The sequence below is a fragment of the Chelonia mydas genome, chromosome 13 (assembly GCF_015237465.2).
Source record: "Chelonia mydas isolate rCheMyd1 chromosome 13, rCheMyd1.pri.v2, whole genome shotgun sequence".
Lineage (NCBI taxonomy): Eukaryota > Metazoa > Chordata > Testudines > Cheloniidae > Chelonia > Chelonia mydas.
The window spans coordinates 20,656,657-20,678,124 of NC_051253.2; the positions used below are offsets into that span (position 1 = coordinate 20,656,657).

The 21,468-nt window shown below is 45.6% G+C and overlaps 1 long non-coding RNA gene across 1 annotated transcript in view; it reads right to left on the minus strand.

Moving 5' to 3' along the window:
- Window positions 1-21,468, minus strand: part of LOC122462679 — a 74,147-nt gene that overhangs the window by 3,967 nt on the left and 48,712 nt on the right. Inside the window, exon 2 of the long non-coding RNA XR_006285390.1 lies at window positions 1,278-1,326. This is a non-coding gene — a long non-coding RNA (uncharacterized LOC122462679). The remainder of the gene's footprint in view (window positions 1-1,277; window positions 1,327-21,468) is intronic.

Here is a 21,468-nt window from a genome sequence, read left to right on the forward strand (position 1 = left end):
CTCACAAACCTCCTTCTATCAGTCCTCCAGGACCCTGACAGATATTTTGACCTTATTCTATCCCTTTGTTCAAATTTCTGATCACCAGAGGTGACTTGAAACAGTTGTTATAGATTTGGGGTTTTTTTTAAAGCAGGTAACAAAAACTAAAGGAGGTTTTTCAATCCTCTCATTGGTCTCAGCTGTTGTAAGAGCGGTGTGTGAGGGTGTTCTCAGGGGTCGGCTGGACTAGGTGCACAGGGGAGCTCTGGAGAGGACTGGCATTTAGACTGAGCACAGAAAAATGCAGGAAAAAAATTCACAGGAAAATCCAGATCTTTTTTGTGAATATTTTTGCTGAAATTTCAAATGTTCGAAAAGCTCCAGCCACTTGAAAAATAGTAACAATTGTTTTGTGAAAATTTTTTGGAAAAAAAGTCTAAATTTTGAAGTTTTTTTGACAAGTCCTGTTCACTGGTATTTATCATCAAGCTAAGATGGCTGCCATTTGCTATAGCTCACCCTGGCATTATCTCCTGGTGCTGCAGATACTAAAGTAGCTTTCTAAATTGTAAGCTGTAATGCTTACTAGTCACCTCAGAAGTATGACTGCTTACTAGTCACCCCATCAGTCCCTGGGAGTAGTTTGCATGTTATATTTATAAAGTGCTTTAGGATCCTTTGGGATAAAATGTACTACAGGCATGTAAATTATTACATAAAACATTATTATCTAGCATCAGAAATTACTTCCTTAAGGCCCATTCTCTCTCTCTCACACTCACCCTCACTCATTCAGCTTCTTGATCCCTATCTGCTATTCTTTCCTTTTCTCTTCCAATCTCTTTTCCTCTTCTGCAGTCTCCCATATCTTCCTCTCCCAGTGCCAAATTCCCCACTGCTGAAAGCGGGTGGGAGCGCACTGAAGAGGAGCTACTCTTGCTTGTGTCACACATTGACTAAGTGTGTTGTGTCCCCCCTCTAATGGCTGGTCCACATGGAGGATGAGAGCCTACTACTGCTACAAGCTAATTGAGTTCCTCCTTTAACTCAAGGGGCAGAGGTCTGTGCTTTGGAGATGTTTAGAACAGGTTGGGAACACGTACTACTGAAACCCCCATGTGTATAATAAGCGTTCCTCTGTCTGCACCATTACCCAGCAGAGTGACATTTCCCTGCATTTCTGCCATTCTCCAAGGCAGTGCTCTTGAAAGGGGTATCAGTGAGTGACTAGTTTGTGTACTCACAGGTCTAATAGCAAAGAGGAGCCCAAATCCCTGGATCCAAACACCACTGACCTTTACAGGTGTTTCGTCTGGTTCTGAGGTTTGTAGTTTGAGCTCATCTCTAAATAGAAAAGAAAAATCAATTAAAATAAATTTTTCCATATTGATATTACTAACCTGCACTTACACGGAAACTTTCATCCAAGAGGCACAAACTTTGCAAAAATGAGAAAATATTATCCCCATATTACAGATAGGGAAATCGAGGCAGAGAGATTAACCAATTTGCCCAATCAAGGAATTTATGGGGGTAAGTACGATCTGGAGGTGTTCAGGGCTGGAGTTATTTGGGGATGTAATGGGTGTTTTAAAAGGTACCAGGAATATTCCCATCCTTTCCCCTATCTCTTGTCAAGCAGAAACTGAGTTCTAAAAGTAATTCTTATTCTCCTGCTTGTGAATCGTTTTCCAGAATTTGATTTCATTTTTTCCTGCTCAGTTTTGTGTACACATGCACAGAATTAGATTCTCTTCGTAGAATATACTCAGCCCATTCTCTACATTATGGGCCAAATTCTTCTGTCTGTTATTGTGGTGTAAATCTGGAAGAACTATCAAAGTCAATGGAGTCACACGGGGCATACTACAGTGTAAGGGATGGTGGAATTTGGCCACTGGGAGCCAGACACAAAGGGGAAGATTTTATATTTGGGAAGAAAAATCATTGGCCTGGGATTGGAAGGTGATATCATTATTAAATGTGCATGTAGGTTTGGAATCTGGAAAGGACACTGTTTAACATAAGCTGACAAGTCAAGCAAGTATGCAAGAACATGATCTGGGACTTCCCAGGCAGACCTTGCTGGAGCCAGGGCCAACTCCAGGCACCAGCGTTCCAAGCAGGCGCTTGGGGCGGCAGTTAGCAAGGCGCAGCAGTGTTTCTGCGGCGGTGGCAATTCGGCGGCAACTTCTCTGTTTCGCCCGCCATGGTGGCAAATCGGTGGCAGCTTCTTCCTTTTGCCGTCCACGGCGGCAGTTTTTTCACTGCTTGGGGAGGCAAAAACTGTAGAGCTGGCCCTGGCTGGAGCTCTGAGGTGGCAGGCTGAAAGGGACATGGCTTTAGGCTGTGAGAATAAATGGAGGTTTTTCGGGTGTGCTTTAGGTGAATGGACCCAATTCTGTTCTAATTCCAGAGGAACACTGTTAATTTAAGTGGGGATGGTCCAAATTTACACCAGTGTAAAGGAAAACAGAATTTGATCCACTATCTTCCTGTGCAATTTTGTACAAGTCTAGGTAACTAGAGGTGTTTTTAATTGACAATTTTCTTACTCTATCAATAATTTGCCATAGAATTCTGATAGATCGCTCAATCTGTTTAATCTAGCTATCGATCAATCGTCTGGTATCCTGTTAATTATGGAGAGAAAAAACTGACTGGCCATAGCGAAGCAGAATCAGGAGTTGTGGGCTGAATACAAGGTGAGACGTGAGAGGGGTTGTTATTCCTACCCATACGTAGTGCTGTGAGGAGGCTGGAGTGAAAGAGTATGGGTATGGAGGGACTCAACCATGAAGGGTAGGCATTCTGGGTACAGGATCAGAGCTCAGTTCCTGAGATAGCCTATAAAACAGGAGGCATAAGCAAAACACTACTTCTACTGAACATCGTCTATATAAAGCTAAATAGAGAGAAGATGGATGGTTGGTTTGGTAAAAATGAGTGTTCAGTAAAGATGGACAGGCAATGATATTATACAGATGCAAGCGAGAGCAGGATTTGGCCTGAAAATAGGGAGCACAGAAGTCAGCCAGGGAGGTCTCGAGGTGTTGACATTTTTATTATAATCTAGAGCAAAGAAAATCTCACTCCCACACACCCTGTATACACTTACCCTTCGAGGTCAAGTATTCTCTGTCAGCCTCTCAAAACACACACACACAGCACCTCTCTCTCTCTCAGCTTAGCACTGTCGTCACTGATAATGTTTTACTCTTATAACAAATGTAAAGGGATGGCAATAATTTTTTATTTTGAATAAAGGGTCATCAGCCTGAAAAGGTTGAAAAACACTTGTCCTGTGTGTGCAATTACCCTTTCACACACCATTAGGGCGACTGTGTTTGCGAAAACAGTAACTGCACACACAAATGGCCGAAGCTGGGTATTTGCAAACACAATTATCTAGGCTGTGTATGCAGTCCCAGTACCTCCATGCTTAAACTTTGTTGAAAAATCAATCTCTGTAGGAATATTACACAACCCTTTATGCTTGCCTGTGATCTATGGTACACCCATAAAATGAGATATTTGGGGCAAAGGACTCCTAAAAATCTTATTGAAGTGCTAAGCAAAAGTAGATGCCTGAACTCTCTGCTAAAGTAATATTAGATTGAAAAAAATAGCTTTCAATCAAGGGAAACTCTGGGATCTGATAGGCTGCTGAATAATATTCATAAGCAATTTCTGCTCAAGTTATTCATCCATCGGATCATGTGTTGCTTAACTCTACGTCTCAGCACAGAATTTTATCCTAAATGAAGCCATTGGTGCACTTTCATTTGGTAAAACTAACACAGATCCGCTTCCTTGTGCGTCACATAGAACTATTGCAAACTCCCTTCTAAGGCTCTTTGCTAAGATTTTTGGCTTGGAGAAGAGAACATGTGGTAGTGGCCCATCTACACAAGGATCAGTTAGGATTTACCCCCAGCTGGAAGGATGTGGTGGCGATACTGTACTCTTGAAGCAGAGACAGCGGATGTTTGTCAAAAAGTAATACAGAATCTGATGATATAATACAATGTTTCTCATCCTTTTCGGTACCAGGGCGTGGCTTGCTGCCTTCCTACACTGTGTCAGGGAGATCTCAGGGACCAATGCCAGCCCACGGACCGGTCATTGAGAAACACTGATATAATAAACACGACACGAGCACAGAATGCACCAAGTGGGGAAAAAATATACCAGAGACATAAAACACCCACTCTTTGGAAAATCTCCCAGTAACTTACACCAAAGTCCCTGGGTCTCAAGGAGTTGAGAATTTAGTCCCCTTCTGATCCCTTTGGCTTCCTGGCCATCAATGAGCTAGAATAGATGTACTGTTTTAATAGCGGGGCCTTTCTCAGCATGCTCTCTTCGGACAGCTAGGCTTTTAAATCTGGGAGACTGAAATAACTGCTACTCCACAATAGCCCTTTTGCTGATGACTTCAGGAGGTTTCCACTCCTCTTCCTTCCACCTCAGGAGTAGTTTTGCTGTGGTTTACTACAGGCTTTTCCCTTTCTCTCCCTCCTGAGAGCGCACAGCCTCCCACCAGCCATTCCAGAGCAGACAGGCTCCTCTGCATTCACCATGCACCACAAAGACACAACAATCAGGACTATAGTCTCTCCCTTGACAAGGGAAAGTTTGCAACTTCCTTGATTGGAAGCATTTGAATCATTAACATCTGTCAGTCCTTTTAACAGGTGGCCCATGTCCCCCGCTCAGTTACTCCTCCTTGACATCAATGGCACAAGGGTAACAGAAGAATTTGGCCTATTATGTTACCCCTTTCAACACAGTACATTCCGATGAGCTCCTCCGTTCAATAGCCACCCCCTTTGAGATGCAGCAGAGCGTGCAACAGGGCCTGGCCTGCGCCCTTGGATTCATGTCTCTTCCTGCTAATACTACATCATTTAGACCTTTCTTGGTGGGGTGATTCTCCAAGGCGAACACGTCTGAGTGTTTCAGAGGTCCCGTGAAGCCCTGGCACAGAAGGACCACAGCTGCCATGGACTGAAATGCATTGGGCCCCTCTGGGACACACATGGATCCAATCTAGTATTGTTCTACAGGGAAGAGGTGTGGTTTGTTTGGTGCTGTTATTTCAGGTCCTCGCTGCACAGTCCCCAACCCGGTGGCAATATTTCAAGAGCGTACAAAGACTGAGTACCCCAATGCTTGACATGTACACAGGAGAATAAGAGGCGGGGGGAGTTGTCTGGGGAAGGTTTGGGAAGGGAAGGCATTTCTAACTAGTTCAGACATTAGAAATTCCTACCCCCGCCCTCTGCTCATTCCCAAGCCCTAATTACCTCAGTGCTGCGAGGACTAGGCTGGCGCTGTTGGATCCAGGGGTCAGGCTGAGGGCCAGCAGTGCTCCAAAGACAGCAGTGATGTATTTTGACAGGTCTTAAGGACACCTGCTACTTTTGGAGACTTTTCTCTTTTGCTAGCAGACCTTAGAACAAGTGTGTGTGTTGACAGGGGAGATATCACTTGAGGGTGTTGAGGGGGAAGCAGGAGGGAAATCTCCAGAGAACATGTCAGGAAAGATTTTTCTTGGCTACTTATCCTATTATAACTGATGGACAACTTACCTAAATGGCAGAGTCCTCTCTCCTCAGTACTGGGACCTACTTCACCACACTCAGTTTAGTCAATATTCTCTCTTTTATTCCATAAAAAGTATTTTCAAACCAATTGATAGTTTTAATTTGTGGAGATCACACATGCTTGGCCCTTGTGTTTGTCCTGGATGGCTTCCATTTTGAAAATCCTGTTGGCCTCCTATCTATCATTAGGTGCTTCCAGAACTCAGGCTTCCCCTCCCAGCCCTGTAATGCGTGGGAGGGCAAGCGAACCCCTGTGGAACAGAATGTAGGATGGAACGTAAGGAAGCAAAACAAATCACAACACCTACGTTTCCACCCCCCCCACCAGAAAGACAGAGGAACAAAGTGGTTCTGGCCTAAGAGACTACTGGGCTTGGCACTAGGGATAGAGGCTGGCAAAGCGAGGCTGGCTGGAGCGACTGCTGGTATATGCAATGGGTCAAATTCTGTTCTATTACACCAATAATTACAGAGTGGGCCACAACTCTTCTGGTGTAAGTTTGCCCAGCTCCCTTGACTTCAATGGAGCTCTGCCTATTTACCCCAGCAGAGGACTTAGCCCCATGACTCCATTAATTTCAATGGAGTTACTCCAGATTGATGCCAGAGAGCACAGTGTGGCCCACTGATGTTTGTTTTCTGTATTTCTCTCCCCTCCTTTCCCCATTTTCTATTCGTTTTTCATGCCTGGTTCCAGTTGTCACTTTGTTGGGTCATTGCACTTTTCTCTCCCCACTCTCTGCCCTCTTTTTACAGTCTCTCCCCTTGGCAGAACACAAACCCAGTAATGTTCAGGTTCTGGGGAGATTTTCAAACTCACAATGCTCCAGTGGATTCACAATCAGAGTCGGGAAGTCACTCGTCCCATGCTGCCATGCTGTGAAAGATCAGCCGCTGTAATTGACTTTGGTGTCCTCCTTGCCTGCTTTACAGGGGGCACTCTTTGGGCACAGGAGAAGTCTAAAATTGGTCAAGTGGCCCAGGACTGATGTGCTGTTTTGCGATGCCATTGGGGGTAAAACTAGCCTATGTAAATCTACCCCAGCTTCACTCACACCTCGCCCTGCTCTGTAGACTCACCCTTAGTTACTCCTCCCTGTTCCTCTCAGGCTTTGTGTGGGGGAGGTAAATTTCACCCTGCTTTGGCCTATCTTGCCTCCTTTCACTGCCTGGGAGTTATGCAACTTCATCCATGAGTGTGTGTAAAGTGTTTTGAGCTGTGCAAGCAAGCCACATGGCTTAGAACACACAGCTTGTGAGACACGGAGTCAGACAGAAATCAGACACATCCCATCACTGACGTGTGTCAGGGCCAGCAGTCAGGACAGTGGCGCAGTGATATGGTCAGATTCCATTATTCTGTTTTTTTCCTTACTTGAGACCAAACTCTATTCTCCATTACCCCAGTGTCAAGCTGGAGAAACCTCCCACTTCCAGCTTCAGGCCCAAGGTGTTTTAATGGTTCACAGCCTTGAGCCTGACCATCCCTGTTCTTCATTACCTCCTTGCAAATGCCTTTGGGGGTAGCTGGAAGGGCGCCCCCAGCGTAGGTCAGGTGAGTGGGAGGAAAGCAGTGTAGGAATCAGAGTTGGCAGAGCTGGGGGGGATTTTGTTCCAGTGCCTTGATTGGGCCTTTGTTTGTCCATTTCCATCCAGTGAAATAAACACTTTCACGTGTCACAAAATCCTCCTCAGGCGGATGAGACTTGGGAGCCTTGTTTCTTATTTTGCCTTCCTTTCAGAGAGGCTGCAGCCTACAATCTGCCAGCACCTCACTCCCAGTGGCCCCACGCGCAGACCCCAACTGCAGGACACCACCCTTTCTTCCCTGCCTAAATGCTTTTGGATCCAGGTTTATCTTTAAAGACTTATCTTTACTTAGCACCTTTCGTCCTCATAGATCTCACGGAGTTATGCATTCTGTGCACGCAGGGCTCACGCCCCACCACTAACGTGCAGCCACCTCTGGGTTGAAACATAGCAGCTGCATAACAATGCACAGCAGCACTACACAGCAGGCTGAGATGTCAGGTATAGAAAAATCTGACATCCGTGAAACGACAGAGAATGAAGGAGCCTGAATTTAAATTAGATGAGGTGAAATGTGGCCAGGATGCCACAGCTAACACTCTACTCTTGTGGAAAATGCTGTGGCATCCTTAGTGATTACAGACAGGCAGGCCCTCTGGTCTATGACTCATTTGGGGACAACACTCCCCAGAATTCATGCAGAACTTTCCCAGAGACCCTCTTCCCTTTTCTCCAGTCCCAGAGATGGCCTTGGTCAGAAGGGGGTGTTTAACTTTTGGTCCCATTGATTCTCCTTACAGACGTGGCAGTCACTCCATACTGTACTGGCAAGTACAGCGGAGCTTGTTTTTGTGTTTCCTGCCTCTGCAGACAGAGAACTCAGAGCTGACCAAATATGCAACTCCAACGACACATGACCCGGTGTTGGTCTCTGCTTTGCTAGCCAGCCAGGAAAGATCAGCAGCGACGCCCAGGCCGTGGTATTTCTGAGCCCCTTGGGGCATTGTAAATTCCTCTGAACTTATCAAGACAGGTGTTGCCAAGAGAATCACCAGCACAGTAGCACGAGACAGAGAGAACATGCAAGGGAAAGCTGCCCAGGGTTAACCAGGGCTTTAGCCGCCCCTAGAAGGCTTGGGAAAAATCCGATCTTCTCTCAGCCAGGCTCTGAAGGCCTGAGTTGTCTGTTACTTACAGTTGTATAAATCAGAAGACACTCCATAGCCTGGTGTAAAGCCCGCGTACGTGGAAGGAGAATCAGCCCTCCCATCTGTGTGTAAACAACTCGAGCTGTCATGGTTTATTAACGCATCGCACATGCACCGGGGAGAACTCAGGAAAACCTCTAGGGCCTGATTCTGGTCTCACTTGACACCAGTTTTACCTCTGTGTAATTTCATTGGCCATAACTAAGCTACCACTGATTTACACCAGCATGAGATCAGAAACCAGGCCCCTTGATTCTCTGGGGAAGATCTGTCCCCAGCTGCTGTCCCTGACCAGTGGGTAACACATGGAGAACTTATAACCTAGCTAGAAAAGACAGACAAAGACTGGGAGAAAAAAACCAAGGCACAGAGAGGGAAAGTGACTTGCTCGAGGTCATGCAGCAGGACAGTGGCAGAGCACTTCTGAAAATCTGGTCCTTATTTAGGTGCCCCAAAAGGTAGTTTTTAGAGCTTCATTTCAAGGCACCGCAAAGGATCTCCTGGTCTCCGCTTCTCTTCCCTCCCCTTTTAAATCCTGTAATCTGGGAGATCCCATCAGTAAAATGCAAAGAACAGCCATCTCGTGGCAGAAAGACACATGAGTCCCTGTCGTGGTTGCAAACTGGCTGCCACAGGCTCAGGCAATTAGTAGCCTAATTCTACCAACAGCTGAGCCTAGCTGCGGGAGGCCAACCCTGCTCCTGTGTGACCGGATGCTTTCGCAGCAGCTCAGCTAGTTTTACATTGTAAATAAAAATAAAATAAAAACACTCTCATTTGTGAATCAAAGAAAAGGGCGTCTCCTTTCCACCCTCCCTGCGTGGCTTGAAAGCTTCCAAAGCCAGTTCCAAGTCCCAGCCAAAGTTACAGTAGCCAAAGTTTCCTTGGAAAGCGCTAGTATCAGGGAAGACTGAAAGGAGGTGCTTGCACTAGTTAGTGTAGACAGCCATTGTCCTGCCAGCTACCACCTCAGCTCGGCCTGCAGTAGCTCTGCGGTTTTGTAACAAGCCACGTTCACTGAGGCTTGTTAGTGCTGATTGCAGAGCAACTGATTCCTGCAGACCTTTTCCTTGATAGCAATTTGCATGGTTCTGTCCAGGCTGGGCCAAATTTAGTCACATGCTTTTAAGCCAGGTCTCTCTCAGGGAAGGCTCTAGTTCAAATACAGTGGCAGTGTAAATAGTGATGTAAATTACATGTTGTGTCTAATTTGCCAAAATCCAGTGGTGAGCAGCAGTGTAACTTGCATTTGGTGGCGGTGGAAAACGAGAGTAATTTACATGGTGCGACCCTGATTCTGATCTCACTGGTTGTACATTGGTGTGATCCCCTTTACTTCAAAGGAGCAAAGCCCGATTATCAGTGGTGTAAGGGAGATCAGGATTGGGTCCAGCAGGGGTGGGTGAGAGGGAGTTGTAGTAGGGAGAGCAACTATCAGGAGGGGAGACGATCAAGCACCCCATCACACATAATCATATCTTTCATTGCTTTTCCTGCTGCCCCCACTTCTGATCCCCTTGGCATCCAAATGACACTTGTTCTGCAGGCTTATTCATAGGATGCAATCCAGTTTGCTCACACAAGTTCAGAGAAATATTCAAAGTAACATGAAGAAACAGTGCAACGAAGGCGCTTTGAGCCACTAGCGACATGTGAGGTGTGTAAGGTTTGAGGCAGGAGGTGCTGGAGTCTTGCATCCCTGAACTCCACAGCTCTGAGCCTGTGTGCTGGCTATGGTGGATGCACATAGTCTCACAGCACCTCTTGGGCTGAAAGCCTAGCCCCACTGAAGTCAGCAGGAGTTTTGCCATTGACACCAGTGTGGCCAGAATTTCACCCTGAGTGTTCATGGCTCAGATCCGGCTTCCATTGAAGCCAATGGAAAAAAATATCCTATTGAGCCAACAGTGCAGAACTGGGTTGAACCCCAAGGACAAATGAGGTCTGTGTAATAGAGCTCATGAAACTACCACAGTAAAAATCTTTGCTCTCAGAGTCCTCTCCTGGACCATTGAGAGCACCACAAAAACTTCCTACATCTCAGTCTGTTTGGCTAATGAAACTAGACAAGTCAGTTTCTGGCTCATTTGGATTCATTTGAGATTTTGTGCCCACCCCTTCCCCCTGGGGGCCTAAACGGCATGACAGCATCTGGTTACAGGGATGCCTGTTAAAGGACAGAGTTCTGGCTGGCCACGTACAGGTGCAGCTGACATAGGAGCAGGTACAAGGAGCACCCATGGTAGGTCTGCATAGCCCTGTGGAGCACCAGGTGACGGGTCGGCCAGTCCTGCTGAAGGTGCTTCCTGTCCTGGGAGGTGCGTGTTTGAGCATGGGGAGAGGAGTACGGCCATGTCTCACTAGCCCTGCAAAGTGCTAGCAGGGCTGTGCTGGGAGCTGAATCAAAGACTCACTCCCTCCAGTATCCCCATGGCATCGTGTCTTAAGCCAGCAACACTCCTGCCTCTACAGCATTCGGCTGGGGAACCTGCTTCCACGCCTCATGCTCCCTGGGCTCTTAAGAGCAGCAGTGTAGTCCAAAGAATACATTTGCCATGGGGCAAACCAAAGCACGCGTTGCACAGGGCACAGCGATGGCCCTTTGGATGGATATCTGAGCAAGGTGTAACCTTGTCAAGGAAATACGTTTCCTATGGAGCACCAAAAGACCAGTGGCCTCCTGCACAGCTGCATGCCAAAGGGACACAAGTTGGGTGCTACAGACTTCCGGCTGGGATTTCCAAAGGCACCTAAGGGAGTTAAATGCCCCTCCCCCATAGAAAGTCAATAGAATTGGGGTGCTTTTGAAATCAGAGTCCCTGCCTGCCAGCTAGCCCCACCCCCATCACTCACACATGGCAGGTTTGTGCTGTATGACACTATGCTGGTTATTCTGGGATGGAAAATGCTTCCAGTTGTTGCCTAGAACCAGAGGATTTTCCTAGGCTTATGCAGAAGTCTATCAGAATGTTGTATTTTGTTCACATGACTAGATACTTACAGAGCTCTGCTGCCAATGAAAAATAGAGGAGGTCCAGAGGTCAGTGGGGAGGACCCCCCTCCCCAATATTTAGATTGTCTGGGGAATCGCTAGAGGGTGCTTGCAGTTCCTGAGATGCAATTAGTTCAGAACCATCATAGAATCGCTGCAGCACTCCAGGGGATGCCATAAATAATATATGCACTCTGGCCCACCGTCCCCTCCCATGCTTTGCATAAAACAGATCTCGTGCTGCTCTCAAGTCCTGAAGTACACAAATGCTCGTCACACATAGTCACAGTCTCCCTTTGTCCAACATATGGCAGCAACTCTCTGCCAATATACAAGAAAGAAAGGAAGCTATAAAAGGAGTGTGCAATTGGAATGGAGCTTCGGAATGGAAGCTTAGTCCAGTCTCTACTGGTTCGCCTCACTCATCCCTGTCGTCTGCGTTCTGGATTAAGGTTCCTCCCACTGGGAATTCCAGCAGGCCGCTTCTGCACAGAGCCTTCAAAGAAGCGCTTCCTGGCTGAGCAGTGTTCCAGTCCAACCCAGCATGCTGATGCCAGAGCAGTGGCATGTGGCCAAGATAAGGAGAGCCCAGTGGGCCAGAAAGAGGAGAGGAAAATCTTTTTGAGCTGTATAGCTGTCTCATGTTCCTCCATGTCTTATCACTGGAATAACTTTCTCCTCTTAACCCATAGTGCTGAGGTTCAGTGTGCATGTGTGCACGGATGCGCCGCCACTTCTTATCTCTGGAATTACATTCCCCTCTTAACCCCCAGTGCTGCCATTCAGTGTCTGTGTAGCCATGTGTGCTGCATGCTCATCCATTTCTTATTTCAGTCACCTCTTAACCCAGAGTGCTGTAGTTTGGTGGTGGGGGCGGGCGTGGTTGAGAGTATGTTGAAGTACTCCAGCTGCTCCAGCTTCCATCCAAGAGGTTCCAGATGTTGGAGGAGCTGTGCACAGCTGTTGGCCAGGAGCTCCTAAAAGGGGTGGGGACAAAAAAAAAACAACCCCCACTTCCACACTTAAGATTGTGATGGGTTCGGTCACAGAGATCCCATTGGGACTGTCACCTGATGTGTTGAAATTACCTCTGAGCCTGTTTTCTTCACCAGCTTGGGACTTCAGAACCCTGCTTTGTTGAGCCAGACACACTAGCCTGCTACAACACAGACCCAGGGTCTGAACCACACCCCCAAAGCTGCAGACTTAACTGAAAACAGCTTAGCAAGTACTCCTGTCTCCAGCACCCAGACACGCAGTTCCCAATGGGATCCAAACCCCAAACAAATCCGTTTTACTCTGTATAAAGCTTATACAGGGTAAACTCATAAATTGTCCACCCTCTATAACACTGATAAAGAGATATGCACAGCTGTTTGCTCCCCCAGGTATTAATCACTTACTCTGGGTTTACTAATAAACAGAAGTGATTTTATTAAGTATAAAAAGTAGGATTTAAGTGGTTCCAAGTAATTACAGACAGAACAAAGTAAGTTACCAAGCAAAATAAAACTAAACACGCAGGTCTAAGCATAATACATTAAGAAACTGATACAGGTAATATCTCACCCTCAGAGATGTTCCAATAAGCTTCTTTCACAGACTAGACTCCTTCCTAGTCTGGGCCCAATCCTTTCCCTTGGTACAGTCTTTGTTAGTTCCAGCTCAGGTGGTAACTAGGGGATGTCTCATGACTGGCAGCCCCCTTTGTTCTGTTCCACCCCCTTTTATAGCTTTGGCATAAGGCAGGAACCTTTTGTCTCTCTGGATCCCCACCCCTCCTTCTAAATGGAAAAGCACCAGGATTAAGATGGATTCCAGTTCAGGTGACATGATCACATGTCACTGTAAGACCTCCTTCTTCATTACGTAGGAGCTGGCCAACAGTACACAGGAAGGCTTGCAGCTAAACAAAGCCATTCACAACCAATTGTCCTAGTCACTGAGAGCCATCAAGATTCCAAGCCACCATTAATGGCCTACACTTTGCATAGTTACAATAGGACTTCAGAGTAATATTCCATATTTCTAACTTCAGATACAAGAATGACACATTCATAGAAATAGGATGAACACACTCCATAAATCATAAGCTTTGTAATGATACCTTACAAGAGACCTTTTGCATAAAGCATATCCCAGTTACAGTATATTCACACTTATAAACATATTTTTATAAAACATATGGAGTGCAACGTCACAAAGATATTCAGAAATTCCCTTCTTCCCTCAGAGCCACTGGGCATCCCATCGATAGAAGGAACTTCCCTCAGCCACACAATTGTTTGACGTTTCAATGTTAGGCCCCCAGAAGCTGATCTAAGAGTCACAAGTGAGTCACTTCAAAAACAGACTCCAGTGAGAGACTGCTGAATTGGAATTAATTTGCAAACTGGATACAATTAACTTAGGCTTGAATAAAGACTGGGAGTGGATGTGTCATTACACAAAGTAAAACTATTTCCCCATGTTTATTCTCCCCCCCCACCCCCCCACTGTTCCTCACACATTCTTGTCAACTGCTGGAAATGGCTCACCTTGATTATCACTACAAAAGGTTCCCCTCCCCCCCCCACGCTCTCCTGCTGGTAATAGCTCACCTTACCTGATCACTCTTGTTACAGTGTGTATGGTAACACCCATTGTTTCATGTTCTCTGTGTATATAAAATCTCCCCACTGTATTTTCCACTGAATGCATCCGATGAAGGGAGCTGTAGCTCACGAAAGCTTATGCTCAAATAAATTTGTTAGTCTCTAAGGTGCCACAAGTACTCCTTTTCTTTTTGCGGATACAGACTAACACGGCTGCTACTCTGAAACAAGTGAGGATAGGTCACTGGCCTCAGCTTGGCTTCTAAGGAGAGACAAGTCGCTGGCAAGCTTTGCTTCCGAGTAGCCTGGGTCTGAATGGGATAGTGGTTAGGACTGCTCATGTGCAGAAAGCATTATTGGGATCTGGGATGCTTGACTTCCTTTTCACCCATCAGACCAGAGTGGAGGGTATACACCAAGGGGGCCCTGACGTCACCAGTTCAGGGGATTAGGGGTTGTTACACTGGTCTGAGTAACGCAATAAGGGGAACACGAGCCCTTCCTTCCTCCCTATACATGAACAGCTGCTCTCTGGGGCCAAGGACAACATTATATCCTGGAGGTGTAAGCTCACGCTAAGCGAACCAGCCTTCAGGGGTGGGGCAAAGGGTATGGGACAGATGAGGCCTGCCATCTCTAATCCCTTATGGCATGCTGCCACCTTTGCCATGTTCCCTGCTCCAGCTGGCTCAGGATGGGGTATTCCTGGCCCACTAGAATCTCCTTCACAAGTCCTCTCATGAGAAACTGTATATCCATTTAGAGGGAACATCTGCCAGCAGAGAGATTCAACTCAATGTGTTTCGGCATCTTTAACCAATATTAATGGCACACCAACTCCTTAGAAATGCCACATCTGCTTCATTCTACAAGCAGCTGTACAGACGCAGGCCTGGCCAACGCACAGTTTTCCTTCCGTATAATTATTGGTTTGGGAGTGGGTTTTTGGCCATGTCTACACTACACAGCCTTGGCTGGTATAGGTATACCAGCAGAGCCCCCTAGTGGAGATGCAGTGTAAGGAGGCAGGAGGAGATCTGACGGTATAGCTACACCACGTCCCTGAATGCCGAGAGAAATACTCTTCTGTCAGCATAGTTGTGTCTACACTCCAGGAGGTGGGGGGTTGCCAGACAATCTAGATCAGCTAGGATGTGTGTATTTATTTCCCCCCCCCCCCCCCGTCCTTTTAGATATAGCTATGCCAGCAACGTTTTGTAGAGTAGACGAGGCCTTTTACTGACACAGTTCTATTGGTACAACCCCTCCTGCGGCTTTATACTCATAGAGCTTACCCCCCTTCCCATACCCATGACTATACCAGTCTAAGAACACTTGTACCAACGTAGGTGCATCCACACTGAGGAGGGTTGGACCACTGAACTACATAGGTATCAGTAAAGCGGTACAGTGTATGTATTTAGATAAGCCTCCTGGATACAGTAGCAGTAGGTGCTCCAGATGGCCCAGTGTGAACTGGTGGTTTGTGGGAGAAGCATTCCACACTGCGAGCCGTCCCCACTCAGCCACAGCGGCTAAACGAGCAACTGACCTCAATGCCTGATGCTTTGCACACCGTTTATTTTCTAAAGTTACTTGTACAACAAGCAGGGCAGCTCCCCAGCAGAGTGTTTTGCTGTGGGGCTCCTGCACGATTCTGCAGGCAGGGAAGGATTGGGTGGCAAATTCCCCATCCACGGACTCCTGGGATACACAGAGCCCTAACTCTCTCGCCTTTTGTCAATTGCAATGAAATTTAAAGATCGGTCCTTACTCTTCCTCCCCACGTCTACAAACCAGGCTTAATTTTTAACCCCAGTTAACTTAAAAAAACCAAATGAAACCAAACAGACCCAAAGCCCAGTCTCTTCTTTCTGACATTGTTACTCGTTTTTCTCTCTCATCTCCCCCCCCCGCCCACTTTTTTCCCCCCACTTGCAAACTCTTTGTTAAGGATCGGTGACTCCTGTAACCCAGACACAGCAATGGAATGTGTTTTGTCTCCCCTCCCCATCCTCCTCTTGGGAGGAATTTGATGGACTCTCCCAGTTCCCAATCAACTGGAAAAATTGGATTAAACTCCACTTTGAGTTTAGACAAACAGGTGCTGCTGCAGCTCACAAAGCTGCCTCTTGCTTGTCCCCATCTCCCCTCCCCTCCCCATTCTTACTTCTCCTTCTCTCTGCCCCTGCCTTCTGCAGGGAGGAGGAGAACCATCTCCCAGGCTAGCCCACTGCTATAACTCACTCAGTGAAGGAAAGGGGCAAGGTCTCTCAATGCCACAGAGGTTTCATTCTTTCCTTCAGCTGCTAAACACCCAGACAATTCTACTCCTTTAAGTGATTCTGTCCCTCCCTTGCTTTTCAATCAGCACTGGAGAAATTGTCTGAGTTTCGCATGTAACCAGACACAAGCCCTCCACCTGCACCCTCCCTGCTCCACATTCTCAGCTGGAGAATCAAAGTGGGACTTGTGAATGAAAACCTAAGCCCTCAGTTGGCCTATGTGACTGGGATTTTGTTTGGCTCAAGGGAAGAAATTAGAGATTCTGGTATTGTTAGAAAATGAAAACCTCCCTGAACAATCTGATAGGAAGCCGAGTTCAATCACTTTGCAGTCCCTTCATACCGAGTTTGGTGCAAAGCACTGTGGTGGGGTAACCTCAGCAGGAATTTCAGAAACTGCTTGTGCTTGCCCTGTGTCTGAATGGCTAGTGGTCGCAGTAGGACAGGAGGGACTGAGTTTCAAGAGCAATACAGACAAATGAAAAGAAAAGAATGGGACAGATTCTCCGCCTTTCTCGCCGGTTTTACACTGATGTAATTCCATTGGCGTCTCTGAAGTAACTCCTGAATCAAGGCAGGGTGATTGAGATCAGAATCTGTCTCAGGGTCTGTTAATACATATCTGGTATAATCAGCTGTGATAGGAAAGGAAATACAGGGAAAGCCCACAAAATTTATGAGGGCGTTTATTCAAAGATTTGATTGTCCTGAAGCTTTCCTGAGTGTGATGAGGTTTTTTTTTTTTTTTTAAACTTTAGACTGTTCAGTATCTTCACCAATGATTGCCTCTTTTTCCTTAGTTTGGGTCTCTTGACCAGATGGAAATATCAATAATGAAATTTGCTGGGCATTAGTATCTGCTTGTCATGGCATAGGTATCTCTTCGTTGCCATCTTTCTGTGTTTTCACATCAATCTCATTTTTCAACAATTCATAAAGTTTGCTAAAAGGAGACATCTCATTTTCTCTTCTGTTAGATTTAGCTGTTCTGTATGTTGATTTAGGTGTTGCATGTTGTTTGGCTGGTACAACTCTGGAAATATCTTCCTCGGTGCTTTGCTTGTCATTTTCACCAAAATTTTGGCCTTCATATTCTATGATTTTATCAGAGGTATAAGGACTTTTAGATGTTGGGCTCTGTACTTCCACTTCTGCCACCTGCTGAACATGAAGAACCTGTAGGGTTTCATTTTTTGGCGTTCTAGAAAGTCTCTTTCTTGGCGTTGATTGATGCGGATATTCAAACCTGAAAGAACGATCAACAATAGTGATGAGTTGCTGGGAAGGAAGTTTCCTTAGCAGGAGTCAATACTATCAGCTTTAAACCTTTGCCTCTGAAAAGAAACCAGTTCCTGGGGACTCTGCTGTCATCAAACCAATGTGCCCAGAAAGTAATTTACAAGGTGGGACTGAGGTTATCCTGCAGAGGTACCAGGCAATTGGTGGTCAGAAGATAGGGAATCTGGCATGACATTAAGCCACCGATACCTCCCTTCATCAGAGGCTGTAAAAGCATCTTGACTTCCACCCTCCAGATTTACAAGTGTTTTTTCCAAATGGAATCAGTGCATTTCTGAAGTCAGAAAAACCTGGTGATAGATCAGGTGAATAGCTCATATGAACGAATGGGCCATTCAGAGCAAAGTGGGGATGCGGCATGATACCCAGAAGCCCCGGCTGAAGAGCAGAGGGAATGCAAAGACAGACTGAGCTTTCAGGTAGCACCCTGAAAAGCTGAAGTCAGGGGCACAGTCCCATTGTCCCTCATTTGTATTCCTTTGAATCCCTTGTAGCAGAGGCTCTAAACCGTGTTATATGAACACGTGCCCAGCTGGACATGGGGATGTGAATTTGAATCTTCTTGGCACGAATGTGGCATCAAATCCATGCAACCTCACTTGTGCTGGATGGAAAAGCACAACAAGGTTTGCATTTGCATCTTCATTTACATATGCAAATGAGAGAATGATGGAAGGCAGCCTTCCCTAACTTTTAAAAGGCTGGTGAGGGGAATGGTGAGGTGAGAGGTTGTGTGGAGGCAAGATGTTTAAAGACAACATGAACTGAGAGATGGGCACCTACATTCTATATGATTGGTGCCCTAAAATGCTTTAGATAGTAGGTGAAGCAGACCAAGCAGCAGACAGAACAGGACCTAACACATAAGGCTGTAGCTGGATTTTCATTCAGCAGCAAATATATAACAATTGCTACATTTTTCTTCAATTACTGGCCTGTATTATAAAGTATTTTGGACAACTTGGCTATGAAAGACTTTCCAAGTGAATTCTAGTCTCCGCTTAGATTGACTACACAGAGAGGTAGCAGATAAATCATAGGAACAAGGACAATAGTATATTATTTGTATTGGGTTAGTGCAAATGATCAGGGTACCCATGTACTAGATGGGCCAATTCAGCTTCCAAATATGAAGCTACAGTTCTGGAAATGTAAGCTTTTTGTGGGCCAGATTTTCAAATGTAGTAGATGAACAAATTCCCCACCTGACTGGTACAAACAATTACTGCAATTGTATGTCCAGATCATACACAATACAAGCAGATGAATAGTTCTGGCCATTTATCTGGCAATTATTTGCTTACAAATTCCTAATTGCATGGGTTATTTGCAGATGCCACCAAAAAGCAAAATAAATGGGCAGCTTACTTGTTCAGTCCATTACTTTGCTAAATTCAGAGATAAAGACATTCCGTATATTACACCCAAAGGCTGGGGAGTGGGGGAGCCCATACCCAGTGGCCCCTATAAGAATGGAGAAAAGGTGGGGGAAAGTGAAATGGAAAAACCAAAACAAAGTATTGGATTTTGTTCTTAGCTTCTTCCCTCTTCTGTTTACTTTTGAACTAAATGACTAGGGCTGATCAAAAGTCGCAACTGTTTGAAGGAAAAACATAAATCAGACTTGCAATAAAATGGCATTCTCATAATAAATCATAGTATTAGTATGGGTTTTGTTTCATTTTGATTATTTTTAATACCAGGTTTCTTTTTAAATCTACCTAAATGCCATGACAGGGCGTTGATTAGGAGTCCTACAACAGAGCACCATAAGTGGATTCCCAGCTGAATGCTCCCATGTGGTATGAATTATGACTTCTATCAATCTGGCCACGTATTAGTAATTTTCAGTAGCGTTAGCTTGTGAATTTCATTTGAAGAGCAGATTGCAGGTACTTTTCTCTCAGCAAGAGCACCAGATAATTTCTGAATTAGCATGGGTAAACAAACAACAATGCCTTCTTGTTTCAGAATAACAGCCGTGTTAGTCTGTATTTGCAAAAAGAAAAGGAGTACTTGTGGCACCTTAGAGACTAACCAATTTATCTGAGCATAAGCTTTAGCTGTAGCTCGTGAAAGCTTATGCTCAAATAAATTGGTTAGTCTCTAAGGTGCCACAAGTACTCCAATGCCTTCTTGGAACTCGATCCTATGCCTATTGCAGTCCAATGACAAAACCCCCACTGACATCAGTGAGTGCAAGTTTAGGCCCCTCTTCACATGCCCCCTGAAACTGAGAAGTATGGATGTGACATGATAGTTATAACAACTATTTAAAAGTTATAGCTAGTGAGTGAAATTGTTTGACAGCAAAAATTCAAAGTTAGTGCCCTTAAAAAGGAGAGGAAGGATGGTCCAGTGGTTAGGGTGCCTGCTTCGGGTTGGGAGGGGAGAGCTAGGGTCAAGTCCATCCTCTGCAACAGACTTCCTGTGTGACCTTGGCCAAGTCTCTTAGCCTGTCTGTGCTTCAAGTAAACTGGGGATAACAGCTCTGCCCAGCCTCAGAGGGATGAGGACAAATACATTAAAGACTGAGATGCTTAGATGGTAATGGGGGCCACAGGAGCATCACAGATAGAAAAATGTAGAAACAGGGGCCCATGTTATGCCATCAGAGCCAGATCCTGAGCTGGTGTAAATTGGTGAAGTGACTAGAGCTATCTCAATTTACACCAGCTGAGGATCTGGCCTTCCATGTTGTATCAGAACTGCCCATTGCCAGCACAGGACAGCCAAGGTTTCACAGCAAAAATACTAGAGAGTTTTTTTATTTTTTCTGAAAGGCTGAAGAGAGGTAGCCTGAGTGGAAGTGTGACAGATGTTTTTGCCTCTTTGATCACACAGAAAGAATGAGACAAACTTAATTACCTGGGATAATCTCATTAAAAGGGAGAAAAAAAACCTTTGTTCCTGGCTTCCAGTCACTAACCACTAGATCATGTTGCCCCTCCCCAGCTGCGATGGGACATGCAGCCAATAAACAGGAGACAATAGCTTTCCTTTTTAAGACACATTTTGAAGTACTGCAGTTTATTCCTCAAAAGAAGCTTGCCGTGCCATGGGCCCAACCCCTGGCCCAATAAATGGGAAGCAGGCTCAGTGCCTGCCAACTACTCTATTGCACAGGGTCAGAATGGAAAATAAGGAGAAGGAAAATCAGGACGGTCACTGGACTTCGAAAAAAAATCCTTTGCCAGGAAAAAAACCAAACATATTTTCCATCATGTCCTAGACATGCAATTGGGGATGTGACAGCAATGGAAAATAGATGGGATTAGGTAATATCCTATAAAGCAAGTAAATAAATACATAAATAAATGACACAATCAAGAAGAAAAAAAAATCCCAAACCCTAACCGTGTGTGTGTAATAACCCTAAGCCCTCTGGGACTCATTAAAATGAAGAGATTGCTTTAAAAAGTATGTTGTCCCACTGTGTGCTGGAATGAAAAATGGGTTTTCTAAGCATGGCTAGAGATGCAGAGAGCAACAAAGAGCCTTTAAAAAAACCCCACAGTAAGTCCGATTTCCTTCTCTTCATCACATGGGCATTTGCCGTTCAAACCATAGGGCTGTGGTTTGAGGGAATAGTGGAGATTCTGTTATAGTGGGACAGGGCTGAGGATGCAGGGGGTTGGGAGGCTAGGGGAAATGCAGTTTTCTTTTATAGGGCAGAGTAGGTCTGCTTGGTTTGGAGAAGGCTGTTATCACATTTAAGGGAAAAAGAAAAGGAGTACTTGTGGCACCTTAGAGACTAACCAATTTATTTGAGCATGAGCTTTCGTGAGCTACAGCTCACTTCATCGGATGCATACTGTGGAAACTGCAGAAGACATTATATACACAGACACCATGAAACAATACCTCCTCCCACCCCACTCTCCTGCTGGTAATAGCTTATCTAAAGTGATCATCAAGTTGGGCCATTTCCAGCACAAATCCAGGTTTTCTCACCCTCCGCCTCCGCCC